At 35.5% G+C, this 17577-nt stretch overlaps 1 protein-coding gene across 1 annotated transcript in view; it reads left to right on the forward strand.

The window, feature by feature from the left end:
* Positions 1–3828: 3828 nt before the first annotated feature.
* LOC112050700 (uncharacterized) overlaps positions 3829–17577 on the forward strand; it is a 41272-nt gene continuing 27523 nt past the window's right edge. The window contains exon 1 of the mRNA XM_024089028.2: positions 3829–4111. The gene's annotated coding sequence lies outside the window, so the exon portion shown is untranslated. The remainder of the gene's footprint in view (positions 4112–17577) is intronic.

Here is a 17577-nt window from a genome sequence, read left to right on the forward strand (position 1 = left end):
TAAACTAAGAAAAGGTACCTACAATTTGCAAAAACTAACATTATACAGTGAAAGCTCCTTATTCACGCTTCCTTTATTCACGTTTTCACTATTCGCGGATTAAAAAATTGCGTCCCAATTCCTATATTCGCGGCTAAATATTTCGTTATTCGCAGATCTGACTGACGTAACTGACGTAATATCTGCAAATTTAAACTTTAACTTGCAAATACCTATTGCCGAAATTGCGAATGGATGGTTTAAGAATGCCACTGTTTAAAATCACTCTGAATAGAAGCTTTTAAAAATGTCAAGAACGAAAAAATTACAAAATACTTCAAATCATTGTCTAAGACTGAAAAGATAATAGTTAATCCATAACTTCAGTTTTTTTTTATTCTTTACAAGTTAGCCCTTGACTACAATCTCATCTGATGGTAAGTGATGATGCAGTCTAAGATGGAATCTAAGATGGAAGCGGGCTAACTTGTTAGGAGGAGGATGAAAATCCACACCCCTTTCGGTTTCTACACGGCATCGTACCGGAACGCTAAATCGCTTGGCGGTAAGTCTTTGCCGGTAGGCCAGATAACTAGCCACGGCTGAAGCCTCCCACCAGCCAGACTTGGACTAATTAAGAACATCTCAATCTGCCCAGCCGGGGATCGAACCCAGGACCTCCGTTTTGTAAATCCACCGCGCATACCACTGCGCCACGGAGGCCGTCAAATAATTGTTTTTTCTTTATATATCTGTTATTTATTTTGTCACCTAAGAACGTATCCCTTAAAATCCCATATATAATACCATTCCATATTCGCGGTGTCTGTATTCGCGACACATTTAGAGAATAATGAGCTTTTGTTTTACTGTACCTCAATCCATATTCGGCTCACTGCTGAGCTCGAGTCTCCACTCAGAATGAGAGGGGTTAGGCCAACAGTCCACCACGCTGGCCCAATGCGGATTGGCAGACTTCACACACGCAGAGAATTGAGAAAGTTCTCTGGTATGCAGGTTTCCTCACGACGTTTTTCCTTCACACGCGATGTTTCACGATTTTGTAGGGACGTAACCGATCTATAGTTTAAAATTATCATTGCTCGTACTTATTTGTATGCGGTATTTCCCTGCTACCAGTTTAGCAAGGACCAAAAGTCCTTGACTTTAAATGGCATGCTTCTTAGTAGGTAAGTTATGAACCTACACGAGCTGAATACTAAATTGACGTGATTGGCAGCTAGATATTAACTAGGTATTTCTATAGGCTATAATAAACATTGTAAAGAGTTCCATTTTTTTATTATTTACAAGTTATTATTTTATTTTACTTTAGCGGACTCCCCTTAGATCTCTTTAATCCGGCCCTTTCAGTAGTATCGCTGTAAAAATGGAGTAACTTCTCCCGATTTCCCAACATTTCCCTTCACTGTTCTGCTCCTATTGATCGTAGCGTGATGAAAAGTATACTATAACCAGCCCAGGAGTATCAAGAATTATTGTACCAAGTTTCGTTAAAATCCGTCGAGTAGTTTTTGTTTTTATAACGAACATACAGACAGACAGACAAAAATTTTACTGATTGCAATTTTGGCATCAGTATCGATCACCAATCACCCCCTGATAGTTATTTTGGAAATATATTTCATGTACAGAATTGACTTCTCTACAGATTTATTATAAGTATAGATATAAATTTAGAAGTAAGTTATTTAAGTGATGATACAATCTAAGATGAAAGTGTGATAACGTAAAATCCCTTTCGATTTATACACGACATCGTACCGGAACGCTAAATCGCTTGACGGTTCTTCTTTGTCGGTAGCTTGGACAAATTATACGAGTACCTACCTATATCTATATGTTCCTCATAAATTCTTTATATTGGTGTAAACCACATGAAAATACGTTCAGTACTTACCTACTTTTTGAAGTTATCGTGAACATAGAATAGGGATGATGACAGTTTTTTAAATTGTATATAAATTAAGAGTATGCTAATAGTAAAGCAATTTTGTAAAAGCGATCATTACTTTCAGAGCTACAGGGATTTAAAGGGTCAGATTTGCGGCGCTGCCGCGGATCCCTGAAAAACGCCCCATACAAAATGGCACGAACTAATGACGTCGTAGGTAAAGTAGTGATCGTTAGATTTGTATGACCGTTCAAACAAAATGACTAATATCTTTGTTATTTGTGCGTTTATGTTTATAGTTCATTTAATAAAAAATGTCACATTTAATATAAGGAAGCTAAAACTGTATGAAATTTCATCTAATTACGATAAAATATTTTAAATAGATTATGAAATTTAATAATCTTATTTATTTTGCAAATATCCAGTAAATCTTTGCTTTTTATGTATAAATTAGTTAACATTGACCTTATTTACCCGAATGTATCATAAAAATCAATATATTCAAACCTAGTCATCATCCCCATTTCTTTGTAGCATCTTTAAACCTAGACGCTGCAAAGAAATAATAGTATTATTTTATTTTATTGTAGAGGGTAATCTCTGGATCTTCCGAACGCATTTTGAATATTCTTTCAACACTAAAAACCACGTTATTTGTGAGTGTCATAAGCTATATTTTATCCCCATATTCTGAAGGGAACGAGAACTACGCGAGTACATCGGCTAGTAATATTAATATGTAAGTATAGGACCATGCAAAAACGTTATCTATATAAGTATGCAGGTCAAAGCAAAGTGTGCGATGTTGTGTATCGAGACAAAAATAAATAAACATGAGATAATGCAGTTATATCGATACACTTACGTGTATTGGCTACCTGCGATTTCTCAGAATTCAGTTTATTTTTTAGTGCTGGCAACAGTTTTTTGTGTATATTGCAACAGGTAACATTGAAAGTACGTTTTATACAGACCGATTTTTACGCTCCGATGTCGTGTTGTTTATCGTTACGATATCTGACGGTTGGCTTAAATGACAACTTGTCTGCCTGATTCATCGTTGTACGACTTTTATGATGCATAATATTTAGTCGAATCAATAGAGCTTTTTCCATCGACCTCCTCAGATACAGCTTCGATTTTGATGATTATTTTTTCGTTAAGTTTGTTTTTTGATATTATTTGAAATCAGAAACCTTTTGGAGTGGGGACGGAATGATTTATATTGTTTAAACAGTAGATATGCTATTAATATAATATATGATTAAAAAATAAAATACTACCAACTTGAAAAACACAAACGTATGCAGGAAACTATAGGATCTTAAGTAACAACCATACTATTAACATTAGGTCCTGGATTCGATCCTCGGCTGGGCTGATTGAGGTTTTGTTAATTGGTCTAGGTCTGGCTGGTGGAAGGCTTCAGCCGTGGCTAGTTACTACCCTACCGGCAAAGATTGTAGTCAAGGGCTAACTTGTGATAATAAAAAAGTGTGTGTCAGCTCCGACGCACGAATGGAGTTTACCCTTTCTGATCGAAGAGTGAGAGTGTCTAAATAGTGTATGTTGCCCCACAGCATACACTACGGACGTCTCAATACTGACGCCTGAAAAGTAAAAGATGCGCAACCAAGGAGCAGCAGGCCACGACGTGCGCGCCCGCTCGCATGATTACGCTGTTCGCGACAGCGCACGGTGAAAGGTGCGCAGTATAGAATTGCACACATAAAAGTAACGCTGTCATTCGTTCATCGAATTTAACTTACCATATTTTTTCCATACCAGGGGCTTTATATGAAAAATCGATTTATAAGGAGTAAACTCCAAAAAAAGCATAAGTATCGAACGAACATCGCATAATAATCGTGTCGTGTAAATGTATCTTTTTAAACGTCAACTCAACTTTAAAAACCTTCTGTCAATGTCACAAAGTGGCGGATTGAGAATGTCATTTCGCATTCCGTTGTTTTTTTTATCACAGCAGAGCAAGGTAGTAGGTACATTTACATTATGTAGACTCGTGCGCATAACGTCATAGCCTTCGATTGAACTATTGCAAATAAAAACAAGTTATCCAACAAAAAACTCTACTGTAAAGTGATTGTGATACGCTGTGATTTACAGGAGTGCAGTGAAAGTTCGTCTGTGCGCAAAACTTTTTGAATTTGGAACTGGGTTTTCAATTTTGTTTGTGCCAAGAAAATACTTAAGGTACGTGTTTTAGAAGTTAATTTATACGCAAATTTTTCCTTATCTCAAGTATATTGTTACTTATTAAGTTCGTGGTTAATTTTAGCGCTCATGTTATTATTGTTAGTAAAATAAACAATTTACATACTTATTCATCGTCATCAGCAACGATGATTTTTTATACCATAGATATGTTACGTGCCTACGGATTTAACGCACAATTTTGTATTTAATACCATTATACATTTGTGTATCGATAAGTATACAGTTAATAAAGTTCCTGAACTCAGGGTTCCCAACTTAGGGGTTTTCCCCCCAGATTTAGGGGGCAAATAAGTGAAATGGGAGTTTAATTTAGGGGTCTGAAATTTTTAGGGGTATTTTTAGGGATTTTTAAATTCATGATAATTTTAATATTTCTTTCTTGACCTAGTGACTTATAACGATATTTAGTACGTTTTTCTGCAACCACACTTTCATCGAATATAAAAAATTGTTAAATTAATTCATTGTCAACATGTATGATTTAAAAAAATCTGAATCTTCAGATAAAGACGTAGTATTTTGTCTGTATTAAATATAGACTTTTGAGACATATCACAGCGTATTATTTCTAAATTATTATGAATTTATATTTTTAGGGGGACAACTCAATAATTAAGGCGATTTTAGGGGTTTTTGACACAAACTTTAGGGATAAATATTTTGGAGAGTTGGTAACACTGCCTGAACTTACAATCTGCCATGGAACCAATATTTACTGGGGCATCATTAATTATTTATGTAACTTTCGTTGCTCTATGTAACTCAATGAAAATAAGTCAATTAGCTGTTATTGTTCGTGCTAGTGACATATCTCTTCTTCATTATCAACCCATATTCGGCTCACTGCTGAGCTTGAGTCTCCTCTCAGAATGAGAGGGGTTAGGCCAATTGTCCACCACGCTGGCCCAATGCGGATTGGCAGACTTCACACACGCAGAGAATTAAGAAAATTCTCTGGTATGCAGGTTTCCTCACGATGTTTTCCTTCACCGTTTGAGACACGTGATATTTAATTTCTTATATATATCTCTTCTATAAAACCTTTATTACTACTACATGGTATAGCAGTCTAATGAGAGAGGAATACACAGTATAGTGTTTTTTTTTTTATAAGGAATAAGCTTGCACTTGACCACAATCTCCCCTGATGGTAAGTGTAGATGTGGCCGAAGGTGATACATGCTTGCTAGAAGATGCCTATTCACTCTCATCTTAAAGATGCACAAGTTGTAAGAATTAGGAAATTTTATATTCTTTACAAGTTAGCCCTTGACTACAATCTCACCTGATGGTAAGCGATGATGCAGTTTAAGATGGAAGAGAGCCAGGACCTCCGTCTTGTAAATCCACCGCGCATACCACTGCACCACGGAGGCCGTCAAATACAATAGAGGAAAATACTGACTTCGAGAGAGAGTTTTATACCCTAGCCATGCGTATAAGAAACGAAGAAGCAAATCGCTTCATACAAGTTCTAGGAATGTCAATGACGTAGGGATGGAAACCTACCCGGTGTCTTGCAGTGCGATGGTAAAAAAGGTGACGGTGGTACAAGCTCAAATAGCTCCTGTGCACACTCTCCGAAATATCATCATCTCCTTACCCTTATCCCACTTAAGTGGGGTCGGAAAAATATGTCAATCTTTTCCATTCGTCTGTATTACTCGTCAACTCATCATCCACTCCTTTTACACACATGTCCTCTTTCACACAATCCAACCATCTCTTCTTTGGCCTTCCTCTCTTATGTCCTTCCACTTGCACATTCAAAATTTTTCTAGTAATATGACTTTATACTATATACTAACACACTCTGCGAAATATATTATGTAAAAAACCGAGTGACTAGCAACCTTCCTATGATGACCAGCACGTGATGTTTTACCCACCACATTGCTCTAATGGTGGTTATTTTTTTTTATTCTTTACAAGTTAGCCCTTGACTACAATCTCACCTGATGGTAAGTGATGATGCAATTTTTGGAAGTGAGCTAACTTGTTAGGAAGAGGATGAAAATTCACACTAATTTCAGTTTCCATACGACATTGTATCAGAATGCTAAATTACTTGGTGGTACCTCTTTGCTATTAGGGTCGTAACTAGTCACGCCAAAGCCTCCCACCAGTCCGACCTTGACCAATCTATACCAATATTATAAAACTGAAGAGTTTGTTTGTTTGTTTGATTGAATGCGCTAATCTCTGGAAATACTGGTCCGATTTGAAAAATTCTTTCAGTGTTAGATAGCCCATTTATCGAGGAAGGCTATAGGCTATATATTATCCCCGTATTCCTACGGGAACAGGAACCACGCGGGTGAAACCGCGCGGCGTAAGCTAGTTATATAATAATAATAAAGCCTTTTTATTAATCCTTTTTCAACATTCTTACAAAATTGTCTTAAACTTAATGTTAGTTTTGTTAGCTAGAAAAAAGTAAAAAATAAGATTATTACTAATTAATTATTTTAGTATGTTCCTAAGTTAATTTATAAGTTGTATTTTATTTTTTAATTCTTTATTAATTCTGAAATTGTAGTATTATTTCATTTGGGATCTATAGGTATTTTTATACACAATTATTAACGAAGTAACATTCCTTAACCCTACATCCAGTAGTCACAAGTCCTGGACTTTACAATAGTACTCCCAGATATAGTCACTTGTATAAAGGTCTGAGAATAAAATGCTAATATAATATTATCATAATGTATTCTTAATTCTTAGTATGGTAAACAGCTATACAATTGTTATCCGGTACTCAAAATTTAAGCCTTGACTAATGACGGCCTCCGTGGCGCAGTAGTATGTGCGGTGGATTTACAAGACGGAGGTCCTGGGTTCGATCCCCGGCTGGCCAGATTGAGATTTTCTTAATTTGTCCAGGTCTGGCTGGTGGGAGGCTTCGGCTGCAATGCAAATGCTTTATCCTCCGTCCACCTAGTAGGGGGTCGCCATTCCAGCACCTTGGTACCACAACTTTTTTCGAACTATGTGGCCTGCCCATTGCCACTTCAGCTTCGCGACTTGCTGAGCTATATCAGTGACTTTAGTTCGCCTGAACGAGAACCACCCGCGTGGTTCCGCGTAGGAATACGGGGATAAAATATAGCCTACAGCACTCTAGGATAGTGTAGCTTCCCAACAGCGAAAGAATTTTTCAAATCGGTTCAGTAGTTTCAGAGCCTATTCAATGCAAACAAACAAACAAATCTTTCTCTTCATAATATTAGTATACTCGTAGATGTGCAAATACAATACAAATAAGGAAGCTTTAGTAGCTAAAACATCGATATAAATCGTTAGATGGGCCCCTCCATATTAAACGATGCTCAATGTCATGTAATTACTCAAAGACGTGCACACATCTTATCTTAGTACGCAACAATAATATGTATAACACAAGTGCTATTGTAAAATATTGGTAAAAATTTGCACGCTGATTTACTCGGTAAATTGTGTTGGAAATCATACTTCATATTATTGTAAGATCTATTGTAACCCACAATTTGGCAAATAAATTATTATTATTATTAACAGGCGCATGGTGTGAGTGAACTTGGACCTAAAAAAACATTTTACTGTTTTTTCTTGTTTAATCTCTTTATTATGCCTTCGTGTTAATTTTGGAAGTGTAAAAACGCAAGCCGCAACACGAATTAGTAGAGAAAGGTGTTACTTTTCATGCGTTAGTATTTGCAAAACTAATGACAATGGGGATGATGACTAGGTATGAATATACTGATTTTTATGATACATTCGGGTAAATAAGGTCAATGTTAACTGATTTATACATAAAAAGCAAAGATTGTCTGGATACTTGCAAAATAAATGAGATTATAAAATTTCAAAATCTATTAAAAATCATTACCTTACATTAAATGTGACATTTTTTAATATATGAACAAATAACAAAGATATTAGTATTTTTGTTTGAACGCACAGGCAAATCTAACGATCATTACATTACCTACTACGTCATTAGTTCGTGCCATTTTGTATGGGGCGTTTTTCAGGGATCCGCGCCGCAAATCAGACCCTTTAAATCCTCCTTTAAAAGCTCTGAAAGTAATAATCGCAGATACCTTGTTCCTTTTACAAAATTGCTTTACTATTAGCATACTCTTAATTTATATACAATTTAAAAAGTGTCATCATCCCTATTCCGCTACGCTTCGGGGCCCATCTAACGATCTACGATCGATGGCTAAAAATAGGTTTGTTTTTATATTTTTTGTCTGCTCGTTTTTTAAGCCTGCCTTGTTTATGCCTACTTATATAAACGCCAAACTTTGTATGGATGTTTACTACTGAACCGATTTTGCTGAAATTTAAAACGAAGGTAGTAAATACCCTGGATTAACACATAGGCTACCGTTTATTTCGAAAAAATCCATGGTTTTTGCGAGATTTTCGAAAAACTGAACGGACGAAGTCTCGCTACGCTAGATGTATATACATCTCATAATAAACAGGTTGTATTTATCCCGTGCGTTGAAGAAATGCGTCATCGCCTTGTTATGTATCAGACATATGTGACTCAGCGGTTTCTTATCACCATACTAGTAGACGCCGCGCAGTTCACCCGCGTGGTTCCCGTTCCCGTAGGAATACGGGGATAATATAGCCTATAGCCTTCCTCGATAAATAGACTATCTAACACTGAAAGAATTTTTCAAATCGGACCAATAGGTCCTGAGATTAGCGCGTTCAATCAAACAAACAAAGACACAAACTCTTCAGCTTTATAATATTAGTATAGATTCTATACAATTGGCTACTAATTGTCAGTTTTTGGATATTATATTTTTACAAACATGTTAAGTATTTTAACACATTTGCTCGTAAAGTATCGCTTATTTCACCAATTTTAATATCGTAATGTATATCATTACGCACATTAAAGTAAAATGCAATTTTTTTTTTAAAGGTGGGGGGAATGGTCTATTTTCTCGAATAACTTGCTATTTATTTCAAAATTACAATAAAAATATTTTTATTGTCATGTTTATTGTCATGTCTCATCAAGGAAACAATACATATACGAAACTGAGATTCTATTTAACAAGTGTCATCCGGTGGCTATTGACAACCCTTTGTGGATATCATACAGTAGATAGATGATATTTCTCACTTGATTTCATGTTTATTTTAATAGATTGTTAATAATGATCAAATCTATACTTATAATAAATCTGTAGAGAGGTCAATTCTGTAGGTACATGAAATATATTTCCAAAATAATTATCAGGGGGTGATTGGGAGTGGGTTTAAGGGATACTTTCAGAATGCATAAACCTGCCCGACATGTTCTCCATGCCCACACTAAACAGTTTATGATCAGTAATTACAACACAAAACATTAAGGTTACACATGCTCTAAAATAGAATGCCAAAAACGTGCTATTAAGTATGCTCCATATGAGCATACATTTGCTAGCAATAAGCATGCTATTATTAAGTATGCTCCTGAATAAGCATGCTCTAAGCAAACATTCCAATTACACATGCTATTATTAAGTATGCTCCTGAATAAGCATGCTCTAAGCAAACATTCCAATTACACATGGTATTATTAAGTATGCTCCTGACTAAGCATGCTCAAAGCAAACATTCCAATTACACATGCTATTATTAAATATGCTCCTGAATAAGCATGCTCTAAGCAAACATTCCAATTACACATGCTATTATTAAGTATGCTCCTGAATAAGCATGCTCTAAGCAAACATTCCAATTACACATGCTATTATTAAGTATGCTCCTGAATAAGCATGCTCTAAGCAAACATTCCAATTACACATGCTATTATTAAGTATGCTCCTGAATAAGCATGCTCTAAGCAAACATTCCAATTACACATGCTATTATTAAGTATGCTCCTGAATAAGCATGCTCTAAGCAAACATTCCAATTACACATGCTATTATTAAATATGCTCCTAAATAAGCATGCTCTAAGCAAACATTCCAATTACACATGCTATTATTAAATATGCTCCTGAATAAGCATGCTCTAAGCAAACATTCCAATTACACATGCTATTATTAAGTATGCTCCTGAATAAGCATGCTCTAAGCAAACATTCCAATTACACATGCTATTATTAAGTATGCTCCTGACTAAGCATGCTCAAAGCAAACATTCCAATTACACATGCTAATTTGTATCTATCGCTCTCTTTATAGTATCGTGTTAGACAGGGAGAGATGAATGTGAAGAGAATAAAGAATAGCAATGCAGATCTACTAGTATACTCAATAAACAAACCTGTTCAGACGCGCTAAAAGCACTCCCCCGTCCACCCGCGCAGCAAGAAGCATGCTCATAAATCGCACGACTGTTGATTCTTGAGCAAGCTCGAAATAAGAAGAAGAAGAAGAAATATACTTTATTGTACATTAAAACAAAAATAAACAATAACTTATAATAACACTTAGAAACTAATGTACAAATGGCGGTCTTATCGCTAAAGCGATCTCTTCCAGACAACCACTGTGGAAGAGAAAACGTAAGCACCGATTCGGGTATACGCACACAAAAAATAAGACAAAGCTATGTAATTTAAGTACATTAATAATATGCAATAATACATAATAATAATACAAACAGACTATACTTAACTACATACATACATACATAAATACACACATACATACATGAAAACTTGCAAAACATAAAAACAAGAAGCATGCTCATTATTAGCAATGTTGCGATAAACATGCTATAATGGTAATAATGGAATGCATAAATATATAATGGAATCTATATATATATAAATGAATTGCTGTTCGTTAGTCTCGCTAAAACTCGAGATCGGCTTAACGGATTTATCTTATCTTGGTCTTGAAATGTTCGTGGAGGTATAGGGAAGGTTTAAAAGGTGAGAAAAATTAGAATAATTGCTGGGAAAACTATAAAATCAACCCTTTTCTATTTCCCATATAAACGTTTGAGTTTTAAGTAGGGGTAGGAGTAGGGTAGGGGTAGAGTAGGTGTAGGATAGGGGAAGTGTAGGGGTAAGGTAGGGATAGGGTAGTGGAAGGGTAGGGGTTGCGTAATGTAGTGTAGGGATAGGGAAGAAGTGCACATAAGTCAAAGCGAAGCTTGACGGGTCCGCTAGTTAAAGATAAAATTGTGCATATGTGCGCTCAATGTTATAGTCCATTATTCGGATCACTGTTTGCGGTGATTTTGTATGGACGTAACCGATCTATAGTACAAAATTATCATTGGTTGCGGGGCTTACGTTAGTTTCTATTAAGGGACATAAAATCAATGTCTTTAACAGGATAAATTCTGATTAAAAACACCATAAGTAATAAGAATAGTAATCAGTTGTCATTATATTGTATTACGTAGATGGCGTCTTAAACGCTTAGTTGATCAAGGAAAATCATGGCTATATTATATATTTTATACCTATATATATAGATAACTTCATCCTTGACAACCCATATTCGGCTCACTGTTGAGCACGAGTCTCCTTTCAGAATGAGAGGGGTTACGCCAACAGCCCACCACATTAATATTAACACATTTGCGAGAAACATGTTGGTTTATTTTACAAATAAATACAAAAACTAATCTTAATTTATAAATATAATTGAGAAGATATTTGATTGTATAAAATGATACGCCAGCGCCATATTCATTCATTCCAAACATAATGTAATAAAATGTTTTCGTAATTTTCCTCAGTTCTTGTACCATGTACCTTGTACCTTGTACCTTGTAATAATATTTTGGATAATAAGATAATAATATAGTGATCAGTTATATCCATCGAGTTGTTTTAATAGTACAAAACCAACAAACCAATAAAACACACTTTGAACACATTTTCTGAAAATGAATTTGTTTATTTTTCTTCTATATGATGACATTTTGATGTCATCTTAACTTATCATTGTCATTTTTGCACAGATAGCGAAGTTTGTTCGTTTTTTTTCGGCAGCCAGCACCAAATGCAAAACCTACAGCCAGTATGGCTGTATTTGGTGCATTTGCCGAAAACTAATAAAGTAAATTAATATTTTTGTGTTTCTGTTACAGATAAATGATTGTCTTTTTTTTTTTTTTTTTTTTTTCATTTGTCATATCTTTTATAATTTCACCAATATTCCTATTCCCCTCCAACTAGTCGACAAAGACTGTGCTAGGAGTGGGTACGACAATAGACCGACGGGGCGGGGATCGAACCACCACCCCTCGGTGATGAGACCGACCGCTTTACCGTTGAGCTATTGAGGCTTGTCAAAATTAATAAAATAAAAGAATTAAATATTTTTTTATTATATTAAGTTAATTTTATTCATAAAATGTTGAACACTTTTCTGCCATAAAAACTCTTTGCTAAGTCTTTAAAAAAGTACCGTTCGTTTTTAGACGGGTGATTAACGTTTTAAATTACTTTACAGCACATTTTACTTTACATTACACATGTGCGTAATAATATACATTACAATACTGAAATTGGTGAAACTTGATATACTAAGAGCAAATGTGTTATAAAAAATGCTATACAATAGCTTTACCGCGTCAGTTCACACGTATTTTTTTTTATTCGAACCCTGGATCTTTTTGTTCGTAACTGATCCATTGAGGCAGCTAACTACGGAACCATTGAGGCAGCACTCCGACAAACAGTACAATCGTCCATAGGTATATGAATGGACAGAATAGGGTTGCCAACATTTTTTCAGAGAAATAAAGTATTTTTACAGATTTAGTTATAAAAAAAATATACTTAAATAAATTTCATTTTTCAAATTTCATTTGCATTTTTCAAAAGAATATGTTTGCTTTTCTAAAATACTGTTTAATAATCCTCATATACCAGAATATACCTACATTATTTGTTTTAAAAAAAAGTTGGCAACCCTAGCGCAAGGGAACGACGCATGATGTCATCTTTTTTCGAGTGTGCAGCCGGCTCCATCAAATTATGAGACGTTGTCACGTCAAAAAAAATAACACTATTTGTCTGAAATAAAATTGTCATATACTATTTCACAATTTTTAAATTTTGAATACCAACAACTATTTTTTTAATTTGATCGTTTAAAGTTTGAAACTCAAAAATTTACACAAGTTCTTATAGGCTAGGTGGAATAGGTTTTTGACAATATACGCGGCCGTCAAAATAATAATGACGTAGCCAAGTTTGACGTATTTTAAAATGCAAGGATAGATAAAGGCGTGAGTTACATGGATAGTAGGAGTTATTTGAACTACTTTGTATAAAAACATAAGAAGTTTTTATATTTTAGTTAAAAATATATTAGTTATGCAGTTCGGCTCCTATAAGTATACTCGTCAACACTAGGCGGCCGCGTGGCGCAGTGGGTAGTGACCCTGCTTTCTGCATCCACGGCCGTGGGTTCGATTCCCACTACTGGAAAATATTTGTGTGATGCGCATGGGTGTTTTCCAGTGTCTGTGTGTATTTATACATTATATAAGTATTTATATGTAGTATATAATTGTATATTAATATTATAATATCAACTATCTTAGCACCCATAACACAAGCTACTCTGTATGCTTAATTTGGGGCTAGATAGTGATGTGTATTGTTTAAGTATAAGTATATTTAAAAAAAAAAACACTTTGAAGTTATGGAAAATACTCCCGAGCACCCTGTATAATATAGTAAGTTGGCAACCCTAGCACAGAGTGAGCAGCTTTATATATTCCTGCGTATTGACGTCACAACTGTAATATAATGTAATATATATACCATACTGCGAATGATCCACAATTTTCTTAACATATTTGAATTAACAGGCTAAATTTCCTCAATATTTTGATAATTAAGTTAATTTATTAGTTTAATACACCAGGAAAAGGAAGAGGAATTAGACTGAATTTATCTGTTACAAGACGTCGTGTGGTTCCCGTTCCCGTAGGAATACGGGTATGAAATATAGCCTATAGCACTCGGGGATAGTGTAGCTTCCCAAAAGTGGAAGATATTTCCAAATCGGTTTAGTAGTTTCGGAGCTTATTCAATGCAAACAAACAATCAAATCTTTCCTCTTTATAATATTATAGTATAGACTTCTCGTGGTTTCACCCGCGGGGTTAAAACATAACCTATGACATTTACAAATAACGTGGCTTATATTGGTAAAAGAATTTGGATTAAGTAGATTACGGTTAAGTAGATCCAGAGAATGGTGGGGCTAAAAAGTAGCCTATATGTTGCTCAATAACCTCCTCTATCTTCCACTCAAAGTCCCATTAAAATCGGCTTAGCCTTTCCAGTGATTAGACCAGGCAAACAGATTCACAAACATTGAAGTTTTTTTGAGTTTTAGTATCGTGGTTAGTTAGGTTTCACCTACGTGGTTCCCGATTTCGTAGGAATACGGGGATAAAATATAGCCTATAGCATTCGGGGATAGTGTAGCTTCCCAACAGTGAAAGAAATTTTCAAATCGGTTCAGTAGTTTCAGAGCCTATCCAAAACATACAAACAAACAAATCTTTCAGCTTTATAATATTAGTAAGTAAGTATAGTCTATACTATACATATAGTAAGTAAGTAACTATAGTCTATAGTATAGACTACAGATAAACATAGGCTATATTTCAACCCCGTATACCAGGGATAAATTCCCATATACGGGAACGAGAACTACGTGGGTGAAACTGCACGGTTAAACTAGTATGTTTAAAAACTGCATTCCGATTGGGGATACCTAACCGTATAGTTTTTTTAGTTTATTATGTATTGATAATGATTTCCTTCTATTTTTTATGGTTATCAAAAGATAAATTTGCAAATCCAAGAACTGCAAGTTCTTGTTTACTTGAAAACTTGTTTCTAGGCTTGTAATTTTTAATACCTAACCGGCGTTAGCGCATCTGCTAAATATAGTAACGTGTGAGACAACTGACGTGTATGTACGCAGGCCTTATTCGCACAAGAGTTTTTTTAACGCACGTTAAATAAATTTAAATAGTATAAAAAACTAAAAGACACGCTTTCAGCACGCACTATTACAAAAGACAGAAACAGCCGTGATAGCCCAGTGGATATGACCTCTGCCTCTGATTCCGTAGGGTGTAGGTTCGAATCCGGTCCGGGGCATGCACCTCCAACTTTTCAGTTGTGTGCATTTTAAGAAATTAAATATCACGTGTCTCAATCGGTGAAGAAAAACATCGTGAGGAAACCTGCATACCTGAGAATTTTCATAATTCTCTGCGTGTGTGAAGTCTGCCAATCCGCATTGGGCGTGGTGGACTATTGGCCTGACCCCTCTCATTCTGAGAGGAGACTCGAGCTCAACAGTGAACCGAATATGGGTTGATAATGATGATGATGATTTTTCGTATTCCTCAACCAACTTGGTCATTTCTTAGCCAATTTTGAAACTTTTTTTTTGGTTTGAACGAGTATACTTCCAGATTGCTCCCATTTAGTTTTCATGAAAATCGGTTCAGTAATTTTGTGTTGAAATGAAAATAACGAAATTGCCCGTAGGTACTGTGACGCTTTCGTTACTTAAGCTAGGATATACTAAAAACAGAATAAATAAAATGTTTTTAACAAAAAAAAAGAACCGCCTTCAAAATCACAAAAATAAACTAAAAAGCGGAATATAACATCGTATGTACTACTTTCTGATAACTTTGAAGGCGGTGCCAAACCAGTGGTGTATTAATTAAAGCCGTTTAAATCATAAAGTGTTAGGGTTTACAGACAGTTCTTTCCCGTGGTTCTTTCAGAAACGGCTTTAATTTATACGACACTAACACCACCGCCACTGGCACCGCCTTCAAAGTGATCAGAAGTTAGCACATACGATGTTATTTTCCGTTTTTTAGTTTATTAGAAAGTCGATTGACTTTTTGGAGTTCACTCCTTAAGAATATATTTTTGGCGGTAAAATTCGATGAACGAATGACAGCGTTATGTTTTTGTGCGCAACCTATTCTGCGCACCTTTCACCGTTTTAATTCGTGCGTCGGAGCTGACACACACTTTTTTGTTAAAAACATTTTATTTACGTCCGTTAAAAAAACTCTTGTGCGATTTATTGAATTAATAGAGAATCCTTTAAGACGACCTTCACCAACCTGTTTAATGGATGAAATATATTTTATATTAAACTAGCGAACGGCCGCGATTTCGTCCGCGTGAAGTCCTAACCCTACCCTACCTCAATCCCAATTTTCTTTTTATTCTGTACAAGTTAGCCCTTGACTACAATCTCGCCTGATGGTAAGTGATGATGCTTTCTAAAATGGAAGCGGGCTAACGAACGATGAAAATCCACTCCAATCCACGTAAGAGAATTATCAAAGTCGGTTCAGTAGATCCAGAGATTACTCGACTAAGACTCGTGATGGCCCAGTGGATATGACCTCTGCCTCTGATTCCGGAGGGTGTTGGTTCGAATCCGGTCCGGGGCATGCACCTCCAACTCTTCAGTTGTGTGCATTTTAAGAAATTGAATATCACGTGTCTCAAACGGTAAAGGAAAACATCGTGAGGAAACCTGCATACCAGAGAATTTCTTGATTATACACGCAGAGAGCGTGTGTGAAGTCTGCCAATCCGCATTGGGCCAGCGTGGTGGACTATTGGCCTAACCCCTCTTATTCTGAGAGGAGACTCGAGCTCAGTGAGCCGTATATGGGTTGATAACGACTTGTATAGTCCGTTACCCTATTACCGTTACCCTCAATTGCGTAAATAATCGATTCATTAATTTGACGAACCAAAACAAATCAATTAAGAGTAGGTTAACCACGCTTTGTAGGTATAATTATAAACCATACAAAATGGCACGAACTAATGACGTCGTAGGCAATGTAATGATCGTTAGATTTGTATGTGCGTACAAACAAAATTACTAATATCTTTGTTATTTGTGTGTTTATGTTTATAGTTCAAATATTAAAAAATGTCACATTTAATGTAATCAAGTTAAAACTGTATGAATTTTCATCTAATTACGATAAAAGATTTTTAATAGATTTTGAAATTTTATAATCTCATTTATTTTGCAAATATTCAGACAATCTTTGCTTTTTATATATAAATTAGTTAACATTGACCCTATTTACCCGAATGTATCATAAAAATCAATATATTCAAACCTAGTCATCATCCCCATTTATATGTATGTATGTTCCATCGTAGCAGTGCATTACTCGGGAATTAAGTGCTAACTTAATCTACGGAACCCTACACTGCACGTGGTCCGACACGCACTTGGCCGGTTTTATATTATAGATTACGTTACGACAATAGCCCAACGGGGTGGTTCGTTCACCACCCCGTTGGGCTATTGTCGAACCCACCCCTAATACAATCTTTGGTGTAATCTAATTGTAATATTGGTCGTATTTAAAAGACTAGTAGATGCCACGTGGTTCCCGTTCCCGTAGGAATACAGGGATAAAATATAGCCTATAGCCTTCCT

This window comes from Bicyclus anynana, chromosome 27, assembly GCF_947172395.1.
Source record: "Bicyclus anynana chromosome 27, ilBicAnyn1.1, whole genome shotgun sequence".
Classification (NCBI taxonomy): domain Eukaryota; kingdom Metazoa; phylum Arthropoda; class Insecta; order Lepidoptera; family Nymphalidae; genus Bicyclus; species Bicyclus anynana.